Source organism: Podarcis liolepis (genome assembly GCF_965112155.1).
Source record: "Podarcis liolepis genome assembly, chromosome: 7".
NCBI lineage: Eukaryota > Metazoa > Chordata > Lepidosauria > Squamata > Lacertidae > Podarcis > Podarcis liolepis.
In genome coordinates this window covers 55,780,217-55,796,519 of record NC_139561.1, presented here as the reverse complement: position 1 = coordinate 55,796,519, position 16,303 = coordinate 55,780,217, and positions in this window count along the sequence as shown.

Sequence of the window (16,303 nt, the reverse complement as noted above, 5' to 3'; positions counted from 1 at the left end):
TCCATCCTCCCCTGACCGAGAGTGTCCCAACTCAAAGCTCAGTGAAACCACACTCCTCTATTCCATCAGAGCCAATGAATAAAGCAGGCTAAGACCCTTTAAATGTGCAGGGAGGGCGTGGGCAACGGAGGACCCCTACTCTCCCCGCTGGTCCCAGGCAAGGAGTCATGAGACCGCCTCGCCACTTCCCCCACCTGCCCCCCTTCTCCACTGGTGCTACGCTGATTCTCTTCCCCAGAAGATGGGCTGCTCCTCCCGATCCCCGAACGCTCTCTGGAATCCCTCTGGCTTTTGTGCTCCCCCTCCAGTACTGATGGCAGTTCCCTGACAGGTTGATGGGCGTTGTAGGCCAACAACATATGGAAGGCCACATGTTCTCTGTCCCTCTTGTAGACCTCACCCTACTTCTCCTTGTCTTGGTCTGTTTGCCCAAGTCTGGACTCAGAAAGCTGGATAGGCTAATGTACTCAAAAATAAGCATTTTAATCTGTTTCATATGTTGTTGTGGGTTGCTGCACAGAGTCTTGTTGGCTGACTGCAGCGTTCAACATCTAAAATTACAATAAACATACCCTTGATAGCACATCAAAGATGTGCGAGTCGAAAAGTATCTGAAAGGAACACTACCTATTGCTTCTTGGCTGGGGGAAAAAAGAGCATCCGCAATGTGCAGCCTTAAGCATGATAGTCAGAACAGGAGGGATAAACTGAGTCATTCTCAGAGATCTGTCGGAAGGGAAAGAAGCAGGATCTCACACCAGGAAAAAGAAAGAAAATCTTAAAACAGAACATGAAGGATCTCTCTACATGATAGATACAGAAGGATCACAGTGCAAAGTCCCTGTTAGTGTTGTCCACTTGTTTTATACACTCGTTGCTTTATATTTTTGTTGTTATTAAATCTCACTAATGTTTTAACCTACTAAAAACGCCACTGAAGATAAATATCAAATCAGTAGAAGCTGCATGAGACAAAGAAAAAAAATACATCAATGGAGAAAACCTAAAATAAAAATACACAGGGCACAACCTACATGGAACATCTGGTGTGCAAATAACGGCAGGAAGGAGGGCGACAGGTGAAGTGGGGAAAGGAAGGTGCAGCACGATGTCAAGTGGCTTCTCCCTGGGTTTTTGATAGACAGATTTCCTGGGCACATTGTCGTTGGTAGAGGGCAGTGTCACCAACTCTGTCATCAGTGTGTTGCAGTTTGCATAGGTCAATTTCTGTCAACATTGTTGTTGTATTGATGTGGCAGCGCTGACTGAAAATTAAAATGGGATTGGATTGAGTGAGCATAGAAAATGGACTAACTTGTACCTGCATAAGGTTGCATCCATACAGCAGTTTATTCCATTTCCCTGATGTTTCCCTAACTGTTAATCTCTGCATTGTATTTGTGTTTTCACATGACATAAAAGCCACCTCCAGAAAACTAAGGGGATATAGCACACGTTGAGAGTTCTTTTCTATGTAACTTGATTCCAAAAAAATCTGTTTGCATGGCCCCCCCCAAAAAAAAAATAATTGCAGGAGGAAAGTGGCAAAATTGGGGGTAGTTATACTGGCACACAGTTCTTTCCTGCTGTTTTCATGGGGGATTCATGAAGGAGCAGACACAGGCATCTGCAGAAAGGGTGGGAGAGCAGCAACATTGTCCAATGATGATAACTAAGATAACTTAAGATAAGTTATCTTAAGGACTACTATAAACTTAATGAATGTTAAAATGTTGTGGTTTTCAGAAACAAAGGGGTACAGTGATATAAGGTCAGAACACAAAGAGGACTAAGATGACAGAGGTTGGAAAGTAACAATTGGGAGTTGCTATGAGATTATGGACATTGGGATGCAGAAAGGGGGGGTATGGGGAAGTCCAAGAAAAGAGGTTTATGAAAATATGTTTGAAACTATACGTGTATGTTTGTCTTTTTAAGTGTTTGTTTGTTTTTTTAAAAAAAACTCTGTAAAACCAATAAAAATTTTATAAAAAAAAAACATTGTCCAATGATGTTCACAGTACTGTCTCACCACACCCACTGGTGTGCAGTAGCAAAGCTTTTTTTGACTCCCAATTGTTGAGCAATAGCAACAGCAGAATGACCCTCTCTACACAACCTTGGTTCAAAATTAAACGACTGAAATGAAAAAAGCTTGTGTTAACCAGAATAATACAGTGTGTGTGCTCCTTGCATTTCTGATAATAAAAACCTAATTCCTGGGCTCAGAAGATGCCTACTGCACCAGGTTCCATTTGAAAGATCTCAGGGTTCTAGTAGAAAACAAAAGTAGGTCACACAAACATGAGGTCTGTCCAATCCACCGTTGCCCTAAAACACTTCATGCATTACAAAGCAGTCTGTATCTGTACTGGATTTGAAATTGTTTTTAAGTACGAAAGTGTTTTTTGAGCTTCATTCAAGTGAGGTTTCAATGGGACACAACAAACAACCTTTGGGGGCCAACTGATACCTGTGGGCGGCTTAGTCAATCAGGCTGTGTACACACTCAACCCTTAAAACACATTCGAAACATATTCTTTCCCTCAAAGAATTCTGGGCACTGTAGTTTATCCCTCCCCGAGTTACAATTCCCAGCAACCCTTCACGAACTACGGTGCCCATAATTCTTTGAGGGAAATGATGTGCTTCAAATGTGGAGTGTGTACACAGCCTCAGTCAGGTTACATCAGCCTAGAGATGCCAGAACCTTGGATAGCTCCAAAGAGAGTGCTTGCTCTAAACAGGACAATATCTTCCTATTTGAGTTTTCCCAAGCTTTGAGAAGGACTGTGGAGGCCTTTCTGTCAGTCCCCCCTACACACACACATTCACAGGTATGTTTGTGTGAGGGGGCCTTCTCAGTGGCTGCTCCCAGATTATGGAACTCCTTTCCATGCGAGACCAGACTGGCCCCCTCTCTGCTTTCCCTTTGCTGGCAAGCAAATACAGTCATACCTCATTTTATGTTTGCTTCATGTTACGTTTTTAAGGTTACTTCCAGGTTTCACCCCTTGCTCATGCACAGACGCACAAAATAACATCACGCACATGCGCAAAAGCAGCGAATCCCAACCCGCACGTGTGCAAATGCACCGCTGCAGGTTGCGTTCCTTTCATGTTGCGAACAGGCCTCCGGAACGGATCCCATTCGCAACCAGAGGTACCACTGTACTTATTTGTTCAGAAAGGTCTTTCCCGCTAACCACCTGTTGTGTTACTCACACAGTGAATAAACTATAGTACTTGCTCCCACGGGAGGCAGTGATGGTAACCAACTTGGATAGCTTTAAAAGGGTGTTTAACAAATTCATGAAGGACAAGGCTTTCAACGGTTATGGATCCATAGTTGTAGGCAATAACGCTGCTGGTGTGCGTGTGTGTGTGTCTGTGTGTGCATGAAAGAGAAACATCAAGTATAGTCTGCTCTTTTTTCACTGCAAAGAAGAATATCAGTGTTAATGTTAGCCTGCTGCCACTTCTTCCACTGAAAATATTCCCTAGATGGTCCATTAGCTACGTACTTCATTTAAAAGACAATGGCAAAACATACACACACAAGCTGTGAATGAACCCAAAACACTTCAAAGGCAGTGTGAATTCATATAGCAAACACAACAATAATTATGGTGAAACATATGTAAAAATTGTGCTCATAGTGGACAGTTAGAAGAGTAATGTTGCATTTGATGGAAACCAAGCTGCAGGAGAACAGAAACAGCTCTGCTTAAAGTGAATATGTGACAGAATGGATATTGATAATGGATTTGTCCCTCCCTAAACTTCTGAGATGCAAAACCAGGACAATTTGATACATCTTAAGTGGGCTTCTGCCTTTGCTGCAGCAGCAGAACATTTTGATAGGGCTGACTGTGAGCATAGTATAAATCAGAGCATCTCTCTTACCTCTATTGCACTACTCCCACAAGCAGGCACAAGCATCCTGAGCTAAGAAAGTATGCCACATGTTTCAGAGAAAAACAGCATGGCCAATGGATGGATGTGCATGAAATGGGAAGCATGGAAATGACTCTGAAAATATGCCTGCTGTTTGTTATCTTTATAGGCTCTTGTAATTAAGGGAGGAAACATATCGGAAACAATGAACAAGCCACTTATGCTGGGCATGCCTACGATGCAGGATGGCCCTGGTCTGATATGACATTTATCTTCACTCATGAGTAAACACTTGCTAACTCACTAGTGGTTATGCCACTTGTGATTTATCAGTCTACTCACTCCTGAAGATAAATGTCATATCAAACTTCAGTCATCATGTAATCTGGCAACATTAACTCACTGTGTTCTTTCCCTTGTAGGTTTAGATTTCATAATAAATATTAACATTGTCATCTGGTGCCCAGCATAAAGAAGCAGCCTCCCCAGTGCTGCACAGGAAATTAACATTGCTATTTAAGGGAAAGGATACGGTAAACCACTGAGTGGGTGCTATATATGCCAGAGATTTTCAACCTTTTTTAGTCCATGGCTTCCTTAACCAACTACATTCTTTCTGCAGCACCCTTGTGGGGCTCAGCAGCCCTGTTATGCACCACTTGTCTGCAGAGTTGGCAGCCTCTCACCCTTTTTCGAACACCCTCCCTTGTGGACTGTTTTCTCAGCCTCCTCTCCTCTCCCCTCTCCTTGAGAGTCTTCTGGGTAGCTCCCTGGTCTCTGAGCTGCCCCCCCCCCCACTGCCCCAAAGAAAGGTGCCTCCCACAGGCGCTATCCGCCTGTGGAGCTTATAGCCAGGGCTGCTGCAATAAACAGCTATGCAAGCCTTGGGGAGGCAGAGACGCAAGAGGGCATCAGAGGAGGGAGGGATGGAAAGAGGGATGGAAAGAGGGACAGAGGCCAGTGCTGCCCGCAGCACCCCTGACCATCATTCAAGGCACCCCAGGGTGCCACGGCACACTGGGTGAAAACCACAGATATGTAGTTTTCCAAAGCATCTGTGACTGCAAGGTAAAATTGCATTCTAACCATCTATTTTGTTTTAATTGTTTCAAGGAATAGTGCCAGCTTTCTCCACTTCCTTTGGGAGGCCGTTCCACACATAACTACCTATGCCTCGATTTTCCTTTGCTTAATTTTATTTTAGTATTCCTACACATACTCTCTTGGACCACTCTAAATAATTCATCTCCTTTCTTTGATGTTTAATCCCCTTAAACTATTTGCCATTTTTCATGTTCCCTGTTCAGCCTTTGTTTGGCCAATCTGTGTATGCATTTAATTCCCTTAATGTTCCTTCGTAAGTTAGTTCTTTAGCGAAGGCCTCTGTTATTTCCTGCGTTGCACCTCTGCATTGTTGAAATCCTTCTGAAAGTTTAAGAAAACGCAGAATATGCTCAGAAACATTTGTACTTTTATCTTCAAAGGAATTTGAAACAAAGGGGAGAACACATCCATGTCTCATTGTCATGACCTGGAGGTCATTGTTGTGGAAACAAGGCCAGGAATCTGGAGTAAGAATGGGAATCAATGCCAGGGCTCACCCATGGTATATCTAGTGACTCAAAAGCCCTCACACAAAAACCACTTACCTTCTTCTGATTCCAGCTCAGAAGTCCGAAAACAACCACAGTCTCCCTCACTTAGCTGGTGATGACTAAAGCAGGCTTGCCACTTTTAAATTAAGAGACTTGCCTCTGAGAAGGCAGAGCTGCCTACGAAGCTGCACTTCCTTTTCAGCCTCCATCTGAGGTGAACTATGACATTAATAGGTTGAAACGCAGCAAGGTTGCTTTAGGCGCCAGGCAAAAACGTTCCTTTTTAACCAGGACTTTGGTTGACCTGATGGACATCCTATACCCTTTCAAAATGTGGCCCCTTTTGGGGTGAGGTTGTTGGGTTATTGTTCTTATTTTGATTTTATATATTGTGATCTTTTCTGTGAACCACCCTGAGACCTCCAGGTATAGGGCGGTATATAAATTCATTCATTCATTCAATAAATAAATAAAAACAGCAGCATTACTCACAAAACTACAGGATGCCAATGAATTCTGACGGATGTCATGAGTACTCACAAAAGAAAACTCAAAACAATCCCCAGAGTTCCTGGGAGGAGGGGATTGATCATTAAACCACTCTGTAAAATATAGCTCTGTAAGGGGAACAGTGGTCTCCAAACAACTCTCAGCACCCTTAACAAACTACACCTCCCAGGATTCTTGGGGAGAAGAAGCCATGACTGTTTAAAGTGGTACGATACTGCTTTGAATGTATAGTACAGATGGAGCCTTACAAGGCATACTTCCAGTGCAGTCTCAATCACTCCCATGCTGGAGGGGTCAACAGCTACAGAACTCGGCCATGGCACAGCTCATTACTCTCAAGGAGCAAGAACAATAGTGGTGTCAGATCAGAAGCCCTCTGCATCTTGCTGAAGCAACAGCTCGTCCTTCTGTGCTCTGGCCTTCACCTTCCACAGTGCTCTGTCCAAGGTCCTAGCAGCCGTTGCTGTGTCCATAATGCTCCTGTAGTGGACTATCTTACAATTAACCACTCCAGCTGTGATCTTTTAATACAGTTTTTATTTGGTCAGGACAACTGTGGCCACTAAGGAACCCACAAATGTAGAGTCCACAGGCCTTTAAGTTACCTAGGTTTATAGAGAGGCATTCCCTCGCCTTAGCTTTACACACATGTAGAAATCAAATCACATTCTCAGAGGGAAAACATGCCTGCATTATCAGAGCTGGAAACCCAATTCAGCTGAAAGGATTTGATGTCTACTTTCTATCAAACTGGTATAAGGCTGAGGTTTTTTCCTGCACAAACATTATTGACACATACTTCATATAGTCTGAACAATATATACTCCTAACAATATATATGGGATAATGATCCTGTGTGTGTCAACTTTTATTGGTCTGTGACAGTAATTAATTAAATGTGTCTATCTATCATGAGTGGCTCTGTCCTAGCAAGTGGGTTTGCTACTACTACCAGATTCCATTCTGAATACTGAGCTGTGATAGGGGTTTTCCTAGAGGCAGGATATGGGGAGGCTAAAAAGCAGCAGAGCTTGTGAGTTGCTAGCTGCCAGAGCCTCTGCATGTGAAAATGCAAATCTAAACCTTGGCCTGAACAAGGCAGATTATGAATCAAAGTTATCTGGAAATACTGAAATTAGAGAAAGGACGGGTGCAAGTGCTTCCTGATCCCCGAAGGCCACCCTTAAATAAAGTTGTCAAAATGGAGAACAACTATGGCAGAAATGCTCTGAAATGAAAATATCATTAATAGACAATATCTAAAAGGTCTAAAGTCGCGGTAGCAATTCTCCTTTGAAAAAGCAAAGGCTGTAAAAGCCAGCTGGCCTTCTGCTCAGTGAGCTTCAGGCTAAGAGGACATGGCGCTCAGCTAGTCTCCCTGCCCCCCAAACACAGGCCAGCCTGAGGCAAAGCCAGCTGGAATTCTCCTTTGCCGGTCAAGTTGTGAGCATCATATAACTCTTCTCCAAATTTGGTCAGCCTGAAGCCCAGAGAAGAGTCTGTGGCACTGGTCACAGAAAATCAACTTAAAAAAAAAAACACAAACTTGTTATTAATGTAAAGTCAAAGGTACAAAGCAACATTAAAAATAAAATCAAGATTACAAAACAGAAGAGCAGAGCAGAGTTTGTATTTTCCAAATAAATAGAGGGCAGATAATGCTGAAAAATAAAAACAGCTAAACACATCTTGAAAGTCAAATCTCATAATTTAGTGGGGGAGGACAGTTTTGTATATCTGAATTTGACACGTAAGGAATGGAATCCCACCAAATGGCATAGAAATGGCTCTGCATCTTCCATGCATAATTTGTGAGTTATTTTCCATGCAGCAGCCACAGTCTACATATTCTTGTACCGCAATGAGAGGTTTAAGTCCCATAGTGTCTTCCACTTCTAGGTCAAAGAACTTCTTGCTGCAGCCAGAATCCATGTAAGATATGCCTTAGATTAAGAATTTGCTGCTTGATCATGTTCAAAAGGGCAAGTTGCAGAGAGGCCTGAATGGGGCATTAAAAATGTTGACACTTCTTCAAAAACTTCAAAATTTAATGCCCAGCAGCTTTTGGCAACCACTCTTCTACACACACACACACACACACACACTCCAGCACATCTACTTTGTGTGTGTTCTTCACCCTCTCTCTCAAGGTTAAACTGGTTATATCAATTTAAAAAGGCACAGGCTGGCAATTTCAAAGGAAATTAGTTATTTCAGCTTCAAAGAGGAACAGCTTCCTCTGGAGGCCAGGTTCAGGGATGGCTTTACTATGTTGTCCTCATGAAGTGACCTGCTTCGGGTGGCACCATGAACCCGGGCAGACAGGTGAAGGCAGAAATTTGTGTCTGACCTCTATTTTCAGTGAGCAAAATATCTCAGTCTGACCTCACTTGGCTTAGAGTGCCGGAGGAGGTTGTCATAGGTTGATTTTCTACTGTTCAGCCCTTTGAGACAGACGTACTTGCAGCCATTTTTTGAGATGGTTTAAGCAAAGGATTATAATTTATTTCTGCAACCAAGGACATGAGAACCTCCTGGCCAAATAACAGGAGCTAAGTAATAAGAAGCTTGCATAACAGCTTTTTGAACCTCCCTCCCCCTTAAATGCCATGTAAACTGAAATTCCCTAAAATTCCATTTTGCTTTTTGATTATTATAATTCTGTCCTGGAGGTTTATTCACACTTGCACCCACATGCCTCCTTGTGTTTTTGACTAAGGCTTTTCATTTGTAAAATAATGAAAAAGTAACACATTTTAAAAGGAATTAACGGTGCAATCCTATGTATGACCACTCAAAAGTAAGCCTCACAGAGTTCAATGGCATTTATACCCAGGTAAGCATGTGTATATGGACAGTGTTCTCGAAGCTACAAACATGAGTCTGACCAAACTGCGGGAGGCAGTGGAAGACAGGAGTGCCTGGCGTGCTCTGGTCCATGGGGTCACGAAGAGTCGGACACAACTAAACGACTAAACAACAACAACAACAACAAGCATGTGTATGACCACAGCCTTGATCAAGAAAAATAGGATATATAAAGTTAATATTAAATAAGAGACATTGTCATGGCATTTGTTACTCCAGTGATTTGTAATAAGCTCAGTTTATCAATGAAATTGTATGTTGTAGATCAGGGGTAGGCAACCTAAGGCCCAGGGGCACAGACAGTCCAGGAATCAGCATGTTTTTACATGAGTAGAATGTGTCCTTTTATTTAAAATGCATCTCTGGGTTATTTCTGGGGCATAGGAATTTGTTCATTATTATTATTATTTTCAAAATATAGTCCGACCCACCACATGGTCTGAGGGACGGTGGACCAGACCACGGCTGAAAAAGGTTGCTGACCCCTGTTGTAGATCCTCAGCCCTACTGCAGCACATGAGCAGGATTAAGAAGACGTCTTCGATGCAAGCTTGGAATAGGTGGAGTTTCTCCTGATATCCTGTGAGCTGGTGTGGTTTGTGTCACTCAAGTTAACAAATCGGTCAGCAATGCAAGAAGAAGAGTTTGGATTTGATAGCCCGCTTTATCACTACCCGAAGGAGTCTCAAAGCGGCTAGCATTCTCCTTTCCCTTCCTCCCCCACAACAAACACTCTGTGAGGTGAGTGGGGCTGAGAGACTTCAGAGAAGTGTGACTAGCCCAAGGTCACCCAGCAGCTGCATGTGGAGGAGCAGAGACACAAACCCGGTTCCCCAGATTATGAGACTACCGCTCTTAACCACTACACCACACTGGCTCTCAAGACAGTCAACTACTTCACCTTTTAAACAACTAAGTATAATAGTTTTGGGGAATGTGCTGAATATTGTACCCAGCAATTTCTTTTATCTCCTCTCCTGAGCTCCTGCCCCACAAAAGGGTCTATCATGACAGCATCCACGGAGAACCCCCACCCCCATGGTACCATTGAGTCCCTACATTTCTTTTCCAAACAAGCTGGGGGCACAGCGATGTCAGGTGTGTTCCAACTTCTGCGTCTCAATTGGCCGGAAACATCCTAGGTTCTGTTTAGTGCTCCCCATAGATGGAATCAATTAGAATAGAATCTTAAAATGGTAGCGCTGAGAGGGATTCCATCTGTTCCAACCAGTCCTGCCCACGGCCATCCCTGGGTGGGCTCAAACCCCCAACTTTCTGGTTGACAGCCAGATGCACTGACCCACTATGCCACCCAAGGCTTGCAGAGTGGAAGGAGACTAAGTGTTGCTCTCCTGGGCTCCAGAATGGCTCCACCCTCCAGGCAGCCCTCAGCCAGATCTTGCTATGAATACTTCCGGGTCAGGTCTGGGTCTATGCTTCACCTGAAGTCCACTGGTTCCTTCTCGCTGTGCTCCTTGTTCTCTGATTCCTGTTCCGTTGACAGGCAAACTAGCTCCTAGCCTTGGTGTAGGGTAGACTCATAATCTGGGGAACCGGGTTCGCTTCTCCACTCCTCCACATGCAGCTGCTGGGTGACCTTGGGCTAGTCACACTTCTCTGAAGTCTCTCAGCCTCACTCACCTCACAGAATGTTTGTTGTGAGGGAGGAAGGGAAAGGAGAATGTTAGCCGCTTTGAAGAAGAAGAAGAAGAAGAGTTTGGATTTGATATCCCGCCTTTCACTCCCCTTCAGGAGTCTCAAAGCGGCTAACATTCTCCTTTCCCTTCCTCCCCCACAACAAACACTCTGTGAGGTGAGTGGGGCTGAGAGACTTCAAAGAAGTGTGACTGGCCCAAGGTCACCCAGCAGCTGCATGTGGAGGAGCGGAGACTCGAACCCGGTTCCCCAGATTACAAGACTACCGCTCTTAACCACTACACCACACTGAGACTCCTTCAGGTAGTGATAAAGCGTGATATCAAATCCAAACTCTTCTGCTGCTGCTGCTTGCCCTTGCCTCTGGCCCTGGTTCTCCCTGCTGTATCTGTGTGTTTCCCCAGTCACAACTCCTAATTCCTGGCCTTGCTTTATGCTCTTTTTAGTGTTTCTCATCCTAAACAGACTGCTTCATCAGTTCCAGATGTGGACTTGCAGTTGACTCTATTTCTTGTCCTGCCAGAACTGCATTTCAGTTGTCTCTGACCAGCCACCAATGTCGGCCGCACAATGAAGCTGCGTAGGTTTTTTAAGTGTATGATTTATAATGCTCTTGTGGGGAGCGATATTGCGGGAGGTTTGCAGGTTCAGAATTATTCAGTTCATTTACAGCAATGCCAGCCTTCCATCAAATACTAATTTGGAGATGTGCCGTGTCTGTCTTTCAGAACTCAAGAATCAGTGACCTTTATCTCTGCAGCTCCCTCAGGGATGCACATTTTAATACATAACTGGATGGTATAAATGCAGACATCTTTTTCAGGACTTACAGTCTTGTTGAGAATGCTCATACAATTGGCTTTATTAAAAGGCATTGATATATAAAATGTTTTTAATAGCACTAGCAAAACCTGTTGCTTTCAAGCTCATATCAAAGTCCTACTCTCAAGCTGAGTTACCAACATCTGTCTGCAATATTCCTAATGGACTTGATTTGCAGAATAAATTGCTACTGTTGCTTTAAATGTACCTGGACTGCATTTGTCAGCTTTGGGAGAATACCCCCCACCCACTTCCCATCATGAAACTTGATGAAACTCACTTAGGTTCCATTCACACTGCAGTTTATTCCATTTCTCTGATGTTTCCCTGTTAATTTCTGCATTATATTTGAGCTTCCAGAAACTAATGCCTGATTAACACTCATTTCCATGTTGATTCCATGTTGGTTCCATGTTGAGTCCACCGATAGCTCCTTTACCCTGGAAAATCAAGGGAGTAAACTGACGAATTGTGGGGTGATATAGCAGCATACAGTTCTTTCCTGCTGTTTTTGTGGGGAAATCATGGGGGAATAGAAGAACACATGAGCAGAAAAGGTAGGGATGTAGCAACATTGTCATAGAGCATTTGGGGGGCGGCAAAATTCTACGGTTGGGAACGCATTAGAAATTTCCCTATTGGAATAAATGGAAAACATTGACTCAATATGTGAATGCTCACCTAATGAACAGTTTCCAGGGAACGCATTGTGTTTGCTAAGTGGAACTTGCATGTATATGCTTTTATGCTGCTATGTTTATTATTTGTTCTAATGATATTTTGTTTTTATATCGTACACTGCTGAAAGATTTTAGAAATATTAAGTGATTTCTAAATACTTCAAAATAAATAAACAGGCACATATAAAGCTGGAGATTTCCTGCCTTATGTTCAATTATACCAGCACTGTGTGAGGTCAAAGCAAGCTGGATAATGCGAAGCGCAAGGCAAACGGCTTCCTTAATGAGCTCCATACCTCACAGAAGCAAGAGAAAAAAAAGCACCAATATTTTCATCAGATTGACTTGCCTGGAGTTTCTTCTGCCTTGACTGGTATAAACCCACACAAAATATTTCTTCAAAGACTTGACCATGTATTAAAGCCCTCTCAAGAAGATGAACCCAGGGATGCAATCAACACCCCCAGGATCCTTCACCGATCTCTGCAGTAGCACCTTCAGCCAGATATCAATATTTTCTTCATAGTAACGAGGAATAAAAACTTGTACCTGACATCTGAACAAAACCTTCTCTTGCTCTCGCTCTTTCTTTCTCCCTCCCCCTCCTTTTTTTGGCTGTTTTCTGTTTTGCAGGCTTTCATGTTCAAAAAAAGCCACACCAAAAACATTAAAAGCCCCTGAGTTAGGATGCCTTCAATACTGGGGGAGCCTAAAGGCTATCAGCTTCACGATCAAGAAAACACAGCCTTGCTTTGCCTGCCTCATCAGAAGAATGATCAATTAAACACTCCTACACATTTCCCTTCTATTCAGTCTCAAAATTCAGTGAAATAATGAAGGTTTTATTAAGGAAACCTACGACTAAAAATACACACGTGTGTGTTAGTTCCATGTGTTTTGACTTATATAACCAAAAAACGACATGGTTGTGGGTGTTTTGCAGCAGTTGTTTGCATGATAAACTGCAGTGTCAGGTTTGTTTATATATTAAAATCTATATACCTCTTGATTGTAAAATAAACTCTCAGAGCGGTTTGCAAAAGGAATAAAACAATGAACTTATCAGTAAAAATAGTTTAAAACAATTACAGTGGTACCTCGGGTTACATACACTTCCGGTTACAGACTCCACTAACCCAGAACTATTACCTCGGGTTAAGAACTTTGCTTCAGGATGAGAACAGAAATCGTGCTCTGGTGGCGCGGCAGCAGCAGGAGGCCCCATTAGCTAAAGTGGTGCTTCAGGTTAAGAACAGTTTCGGGTTAGGAACAGACCTCCGGAACGAATTAAGTACTTAACCTGAGGTACCCCTGTATTTAAAACATTTAAAGAATAAAATAAAACAATAAGATTAAAACAAGTCAGCAGTCTACATGTCTGGATAGGCTTGCTTGAACAATAATGTTTTTAGCAGGTGCCAAAAGGAGTACAATGAATGCGCCAACCTCATGTCAACAGGCAGGGAGTTCCAAAGTGTGGGTGCTTGTTCTGCCCTATGGGTCCAAATACAGACCTGAGCAAAGGATTGACTGATGCCTCAATCATAGGCGCCAACTCCATGGGGCCTGAGGGGGCCCGAGCCCCCTCAAAAATTCGTTTGGGGGGGCTCCGCCCCCCCAATAATCTTGGGCGCCCCTCCAGCAGAGCGCCGCCGCCGGTCGAGTCCCTGTCTATCCTGCGTTCGGAACGGGCGCAATACAACTCCCAAGGTGCACCGCGCGAGCGGCGCCCCAAGGGCATGGCGGGCGTCGTAGTTCTTCATTCGCAAGGCGATCGCACGCCTTTAAGAGCGGGTTGTTGCGCAAAGTTGTTGGGCGGCGAGCGGCGCCTTCCGGCGATATCCGTGAACTGTCGCTGGAATCAACAGAAAGGCTCGATAGATTCATTGCGGCGACAGTTGCGTGCTGGGAATCGTTCCTTTCTGGAACTACGGGCGCAATTCACTTGGCAAAACCAGAGAGTTCCTGCTGCTACACATACTGCGCCTGTTGCACGCGTGTCCTTTGTGCAAAAACGCCACATATTATACTTCCTGCATTTCGGCCCCAGTGATCAAATGCTTACATTTTCCTCCCCTCTCTTCTGCCCCCGCCTCCTCCCCACCTGCTCCCTCGCCAGCCAGCCAGCCGCGCGCCCTAGCCGGAGAGCCCCGGCCGTCCCCGTCGCGCAATCGGCTGGATCTCCCTTCAGCAGGCCGTGCTCACAACTCGGCCCAGGGACCCCCCAGCAGCGGATCTCCGGCCCAGCTGAAGAATCCGGCAACAAGCCCCCTCCTCCCCGATCGCTCCGCCGAAATACACTCCAAAACCCCCCAGATAGGCCGCCAAGTCTCATGGCGCCCTGAGCGAGGGTCTCTCCCCAACACCGCCACCTCGAACTGCGTTCTCCCGGCTACCCGAGCGAACCAGCGGCAGGACCCCGGTATGGGCCCCCCCAATATTTTTTATAAGTCGGCGCCCCTGGCCTCAATGGGAGCCAGTTGCAGGGATTCCAAAAAGAGATGCACAAAACGCATGAGTGATCAGTTCTAGTGCTTTATTATAAGGATATACAATGTGTGACTGGAAAGTTTGGTAAAGGGTCACAAAAAATGGACAGCAAGTAATATACAAGCATACATACCTTACAGGCCTTCAAAGTAGGCCCCCTCTGAGACAATGCACCGTTGACAACGTTCGTAGAACTGCTGGAAACTTTTGGAAAAGTCCTTTTTTTGGACTGCTTTCAGTTCCCTCGTCACAGCAGCTTGGATGTATGAAATGTTGGGAAATCTGTGCCCTTTCAGTGCTGCTTTCAGTTTTGGAAAAAGAAAGAAATCCAGTGGGGCCAGATCAGGAGAATATGGTGGATGGGACAACTCAGTAACCTCAGTAACGATTTCACACAGAATGTGCAATTCTTCCGCCATCATTCGGACGGTCAAACGCCAATCCTGCATCAATAACTCACAAATTCTGTCGACATTTGCCACCATTCTGCTCATTGACGGTCTGCCAGACTGAGGGTCATCTTCTATGGTTTGCCGCCCTTCACAGAAACGTTTGAACCACTCATACACCATCTTTCGAGTTACAGCTTCGTCTACGTACACAATTGTGAGCATTTCGTGGGTTTCCGATGCTGATTGTATGTTCGAATATTTCTCGCTGTCCGATTTCTGTGACCATTCCCCAAACTTTCCAGTCACACCTTGTACAAAGAGACTTACAATGTGTGATACAGAATTCCTTGCCTCTGCAACCTAGGACAGACATTGAAGCAGCAAGCACCATGACTTTGTCCATGATGGACTAACATTTTATGCATTACTTATACAGAAAACAAGCTACGTGAGCTAGCAGCAATAGTCCAATTAATCACACCTGGCTTAGGGGCCCATCCCGAACTCCCATCCATCTCTCAGATAAGGGAGTAGCTGACAGGCAGGCAGAATGCACAGCTAGAAGCCTCCCCTCTCCCAACGAGCTAAGCCAGCAGCCAAGGCTTCAAAGCTAGCAGATAAGCATATATGATCTCATTTTACACCTTGCACCAATTTGTCCCAGGGTTATATCTACTACCCAGATGGTGTTCACTAGCCTTCTGGGGTGGTGTCACTGTTTGGTTCTACACAGTGCTGCCACATTAAAAGATCAATTTCTTACAAATGGGATCCGTCTATATCAACACTAAAGCAAAGGCGTGAGACTGAGACTGAGTCCTCCCCCAACCATCTCCTTGTCCTGACATGAGGCCTGAGAAAGGCCAAGTAAATTAGAATTTAAAAAAAATGGGAAACTTTAGGGCTAAGTGGTAAAAGCTTACAGGACCCCTGAGAATAGACTTGCATAATTTCCTACTACCATTGAGAATGAGTGATAAAATGAAGAATGGTTTCATGTGAATGAGCAGTGTGCTGGTTCATGTAACTGAAATCATGGATGCTTCGTTATTCCCCCACTCGGTGCTACTGCTGCACTGCCAGGAATCAGCATAGTCTAGTTTCTTGCATCCTCTGAACCTTGGCTTATAATTTGTTTTACTCCACACAAAACATGAGTGTTTGCTGAGATTGGCTTACCACTCATGATTTGGGAGGAACAAGCTATGAACTCAAGTTCAAATGACCCAACAAGCCAGATATTGGCTTGTTTCCCAGAAGTGTGGCACAAGTGAGGAAGAGGAAAACACATACTATTTCACATTAAACCACTGTTCATGTTAACTATAGTTTAATGCAGGGGTGGGGAATCTATGTTAAACTATGTTTTAATGCGACATGTACTCATGCATGC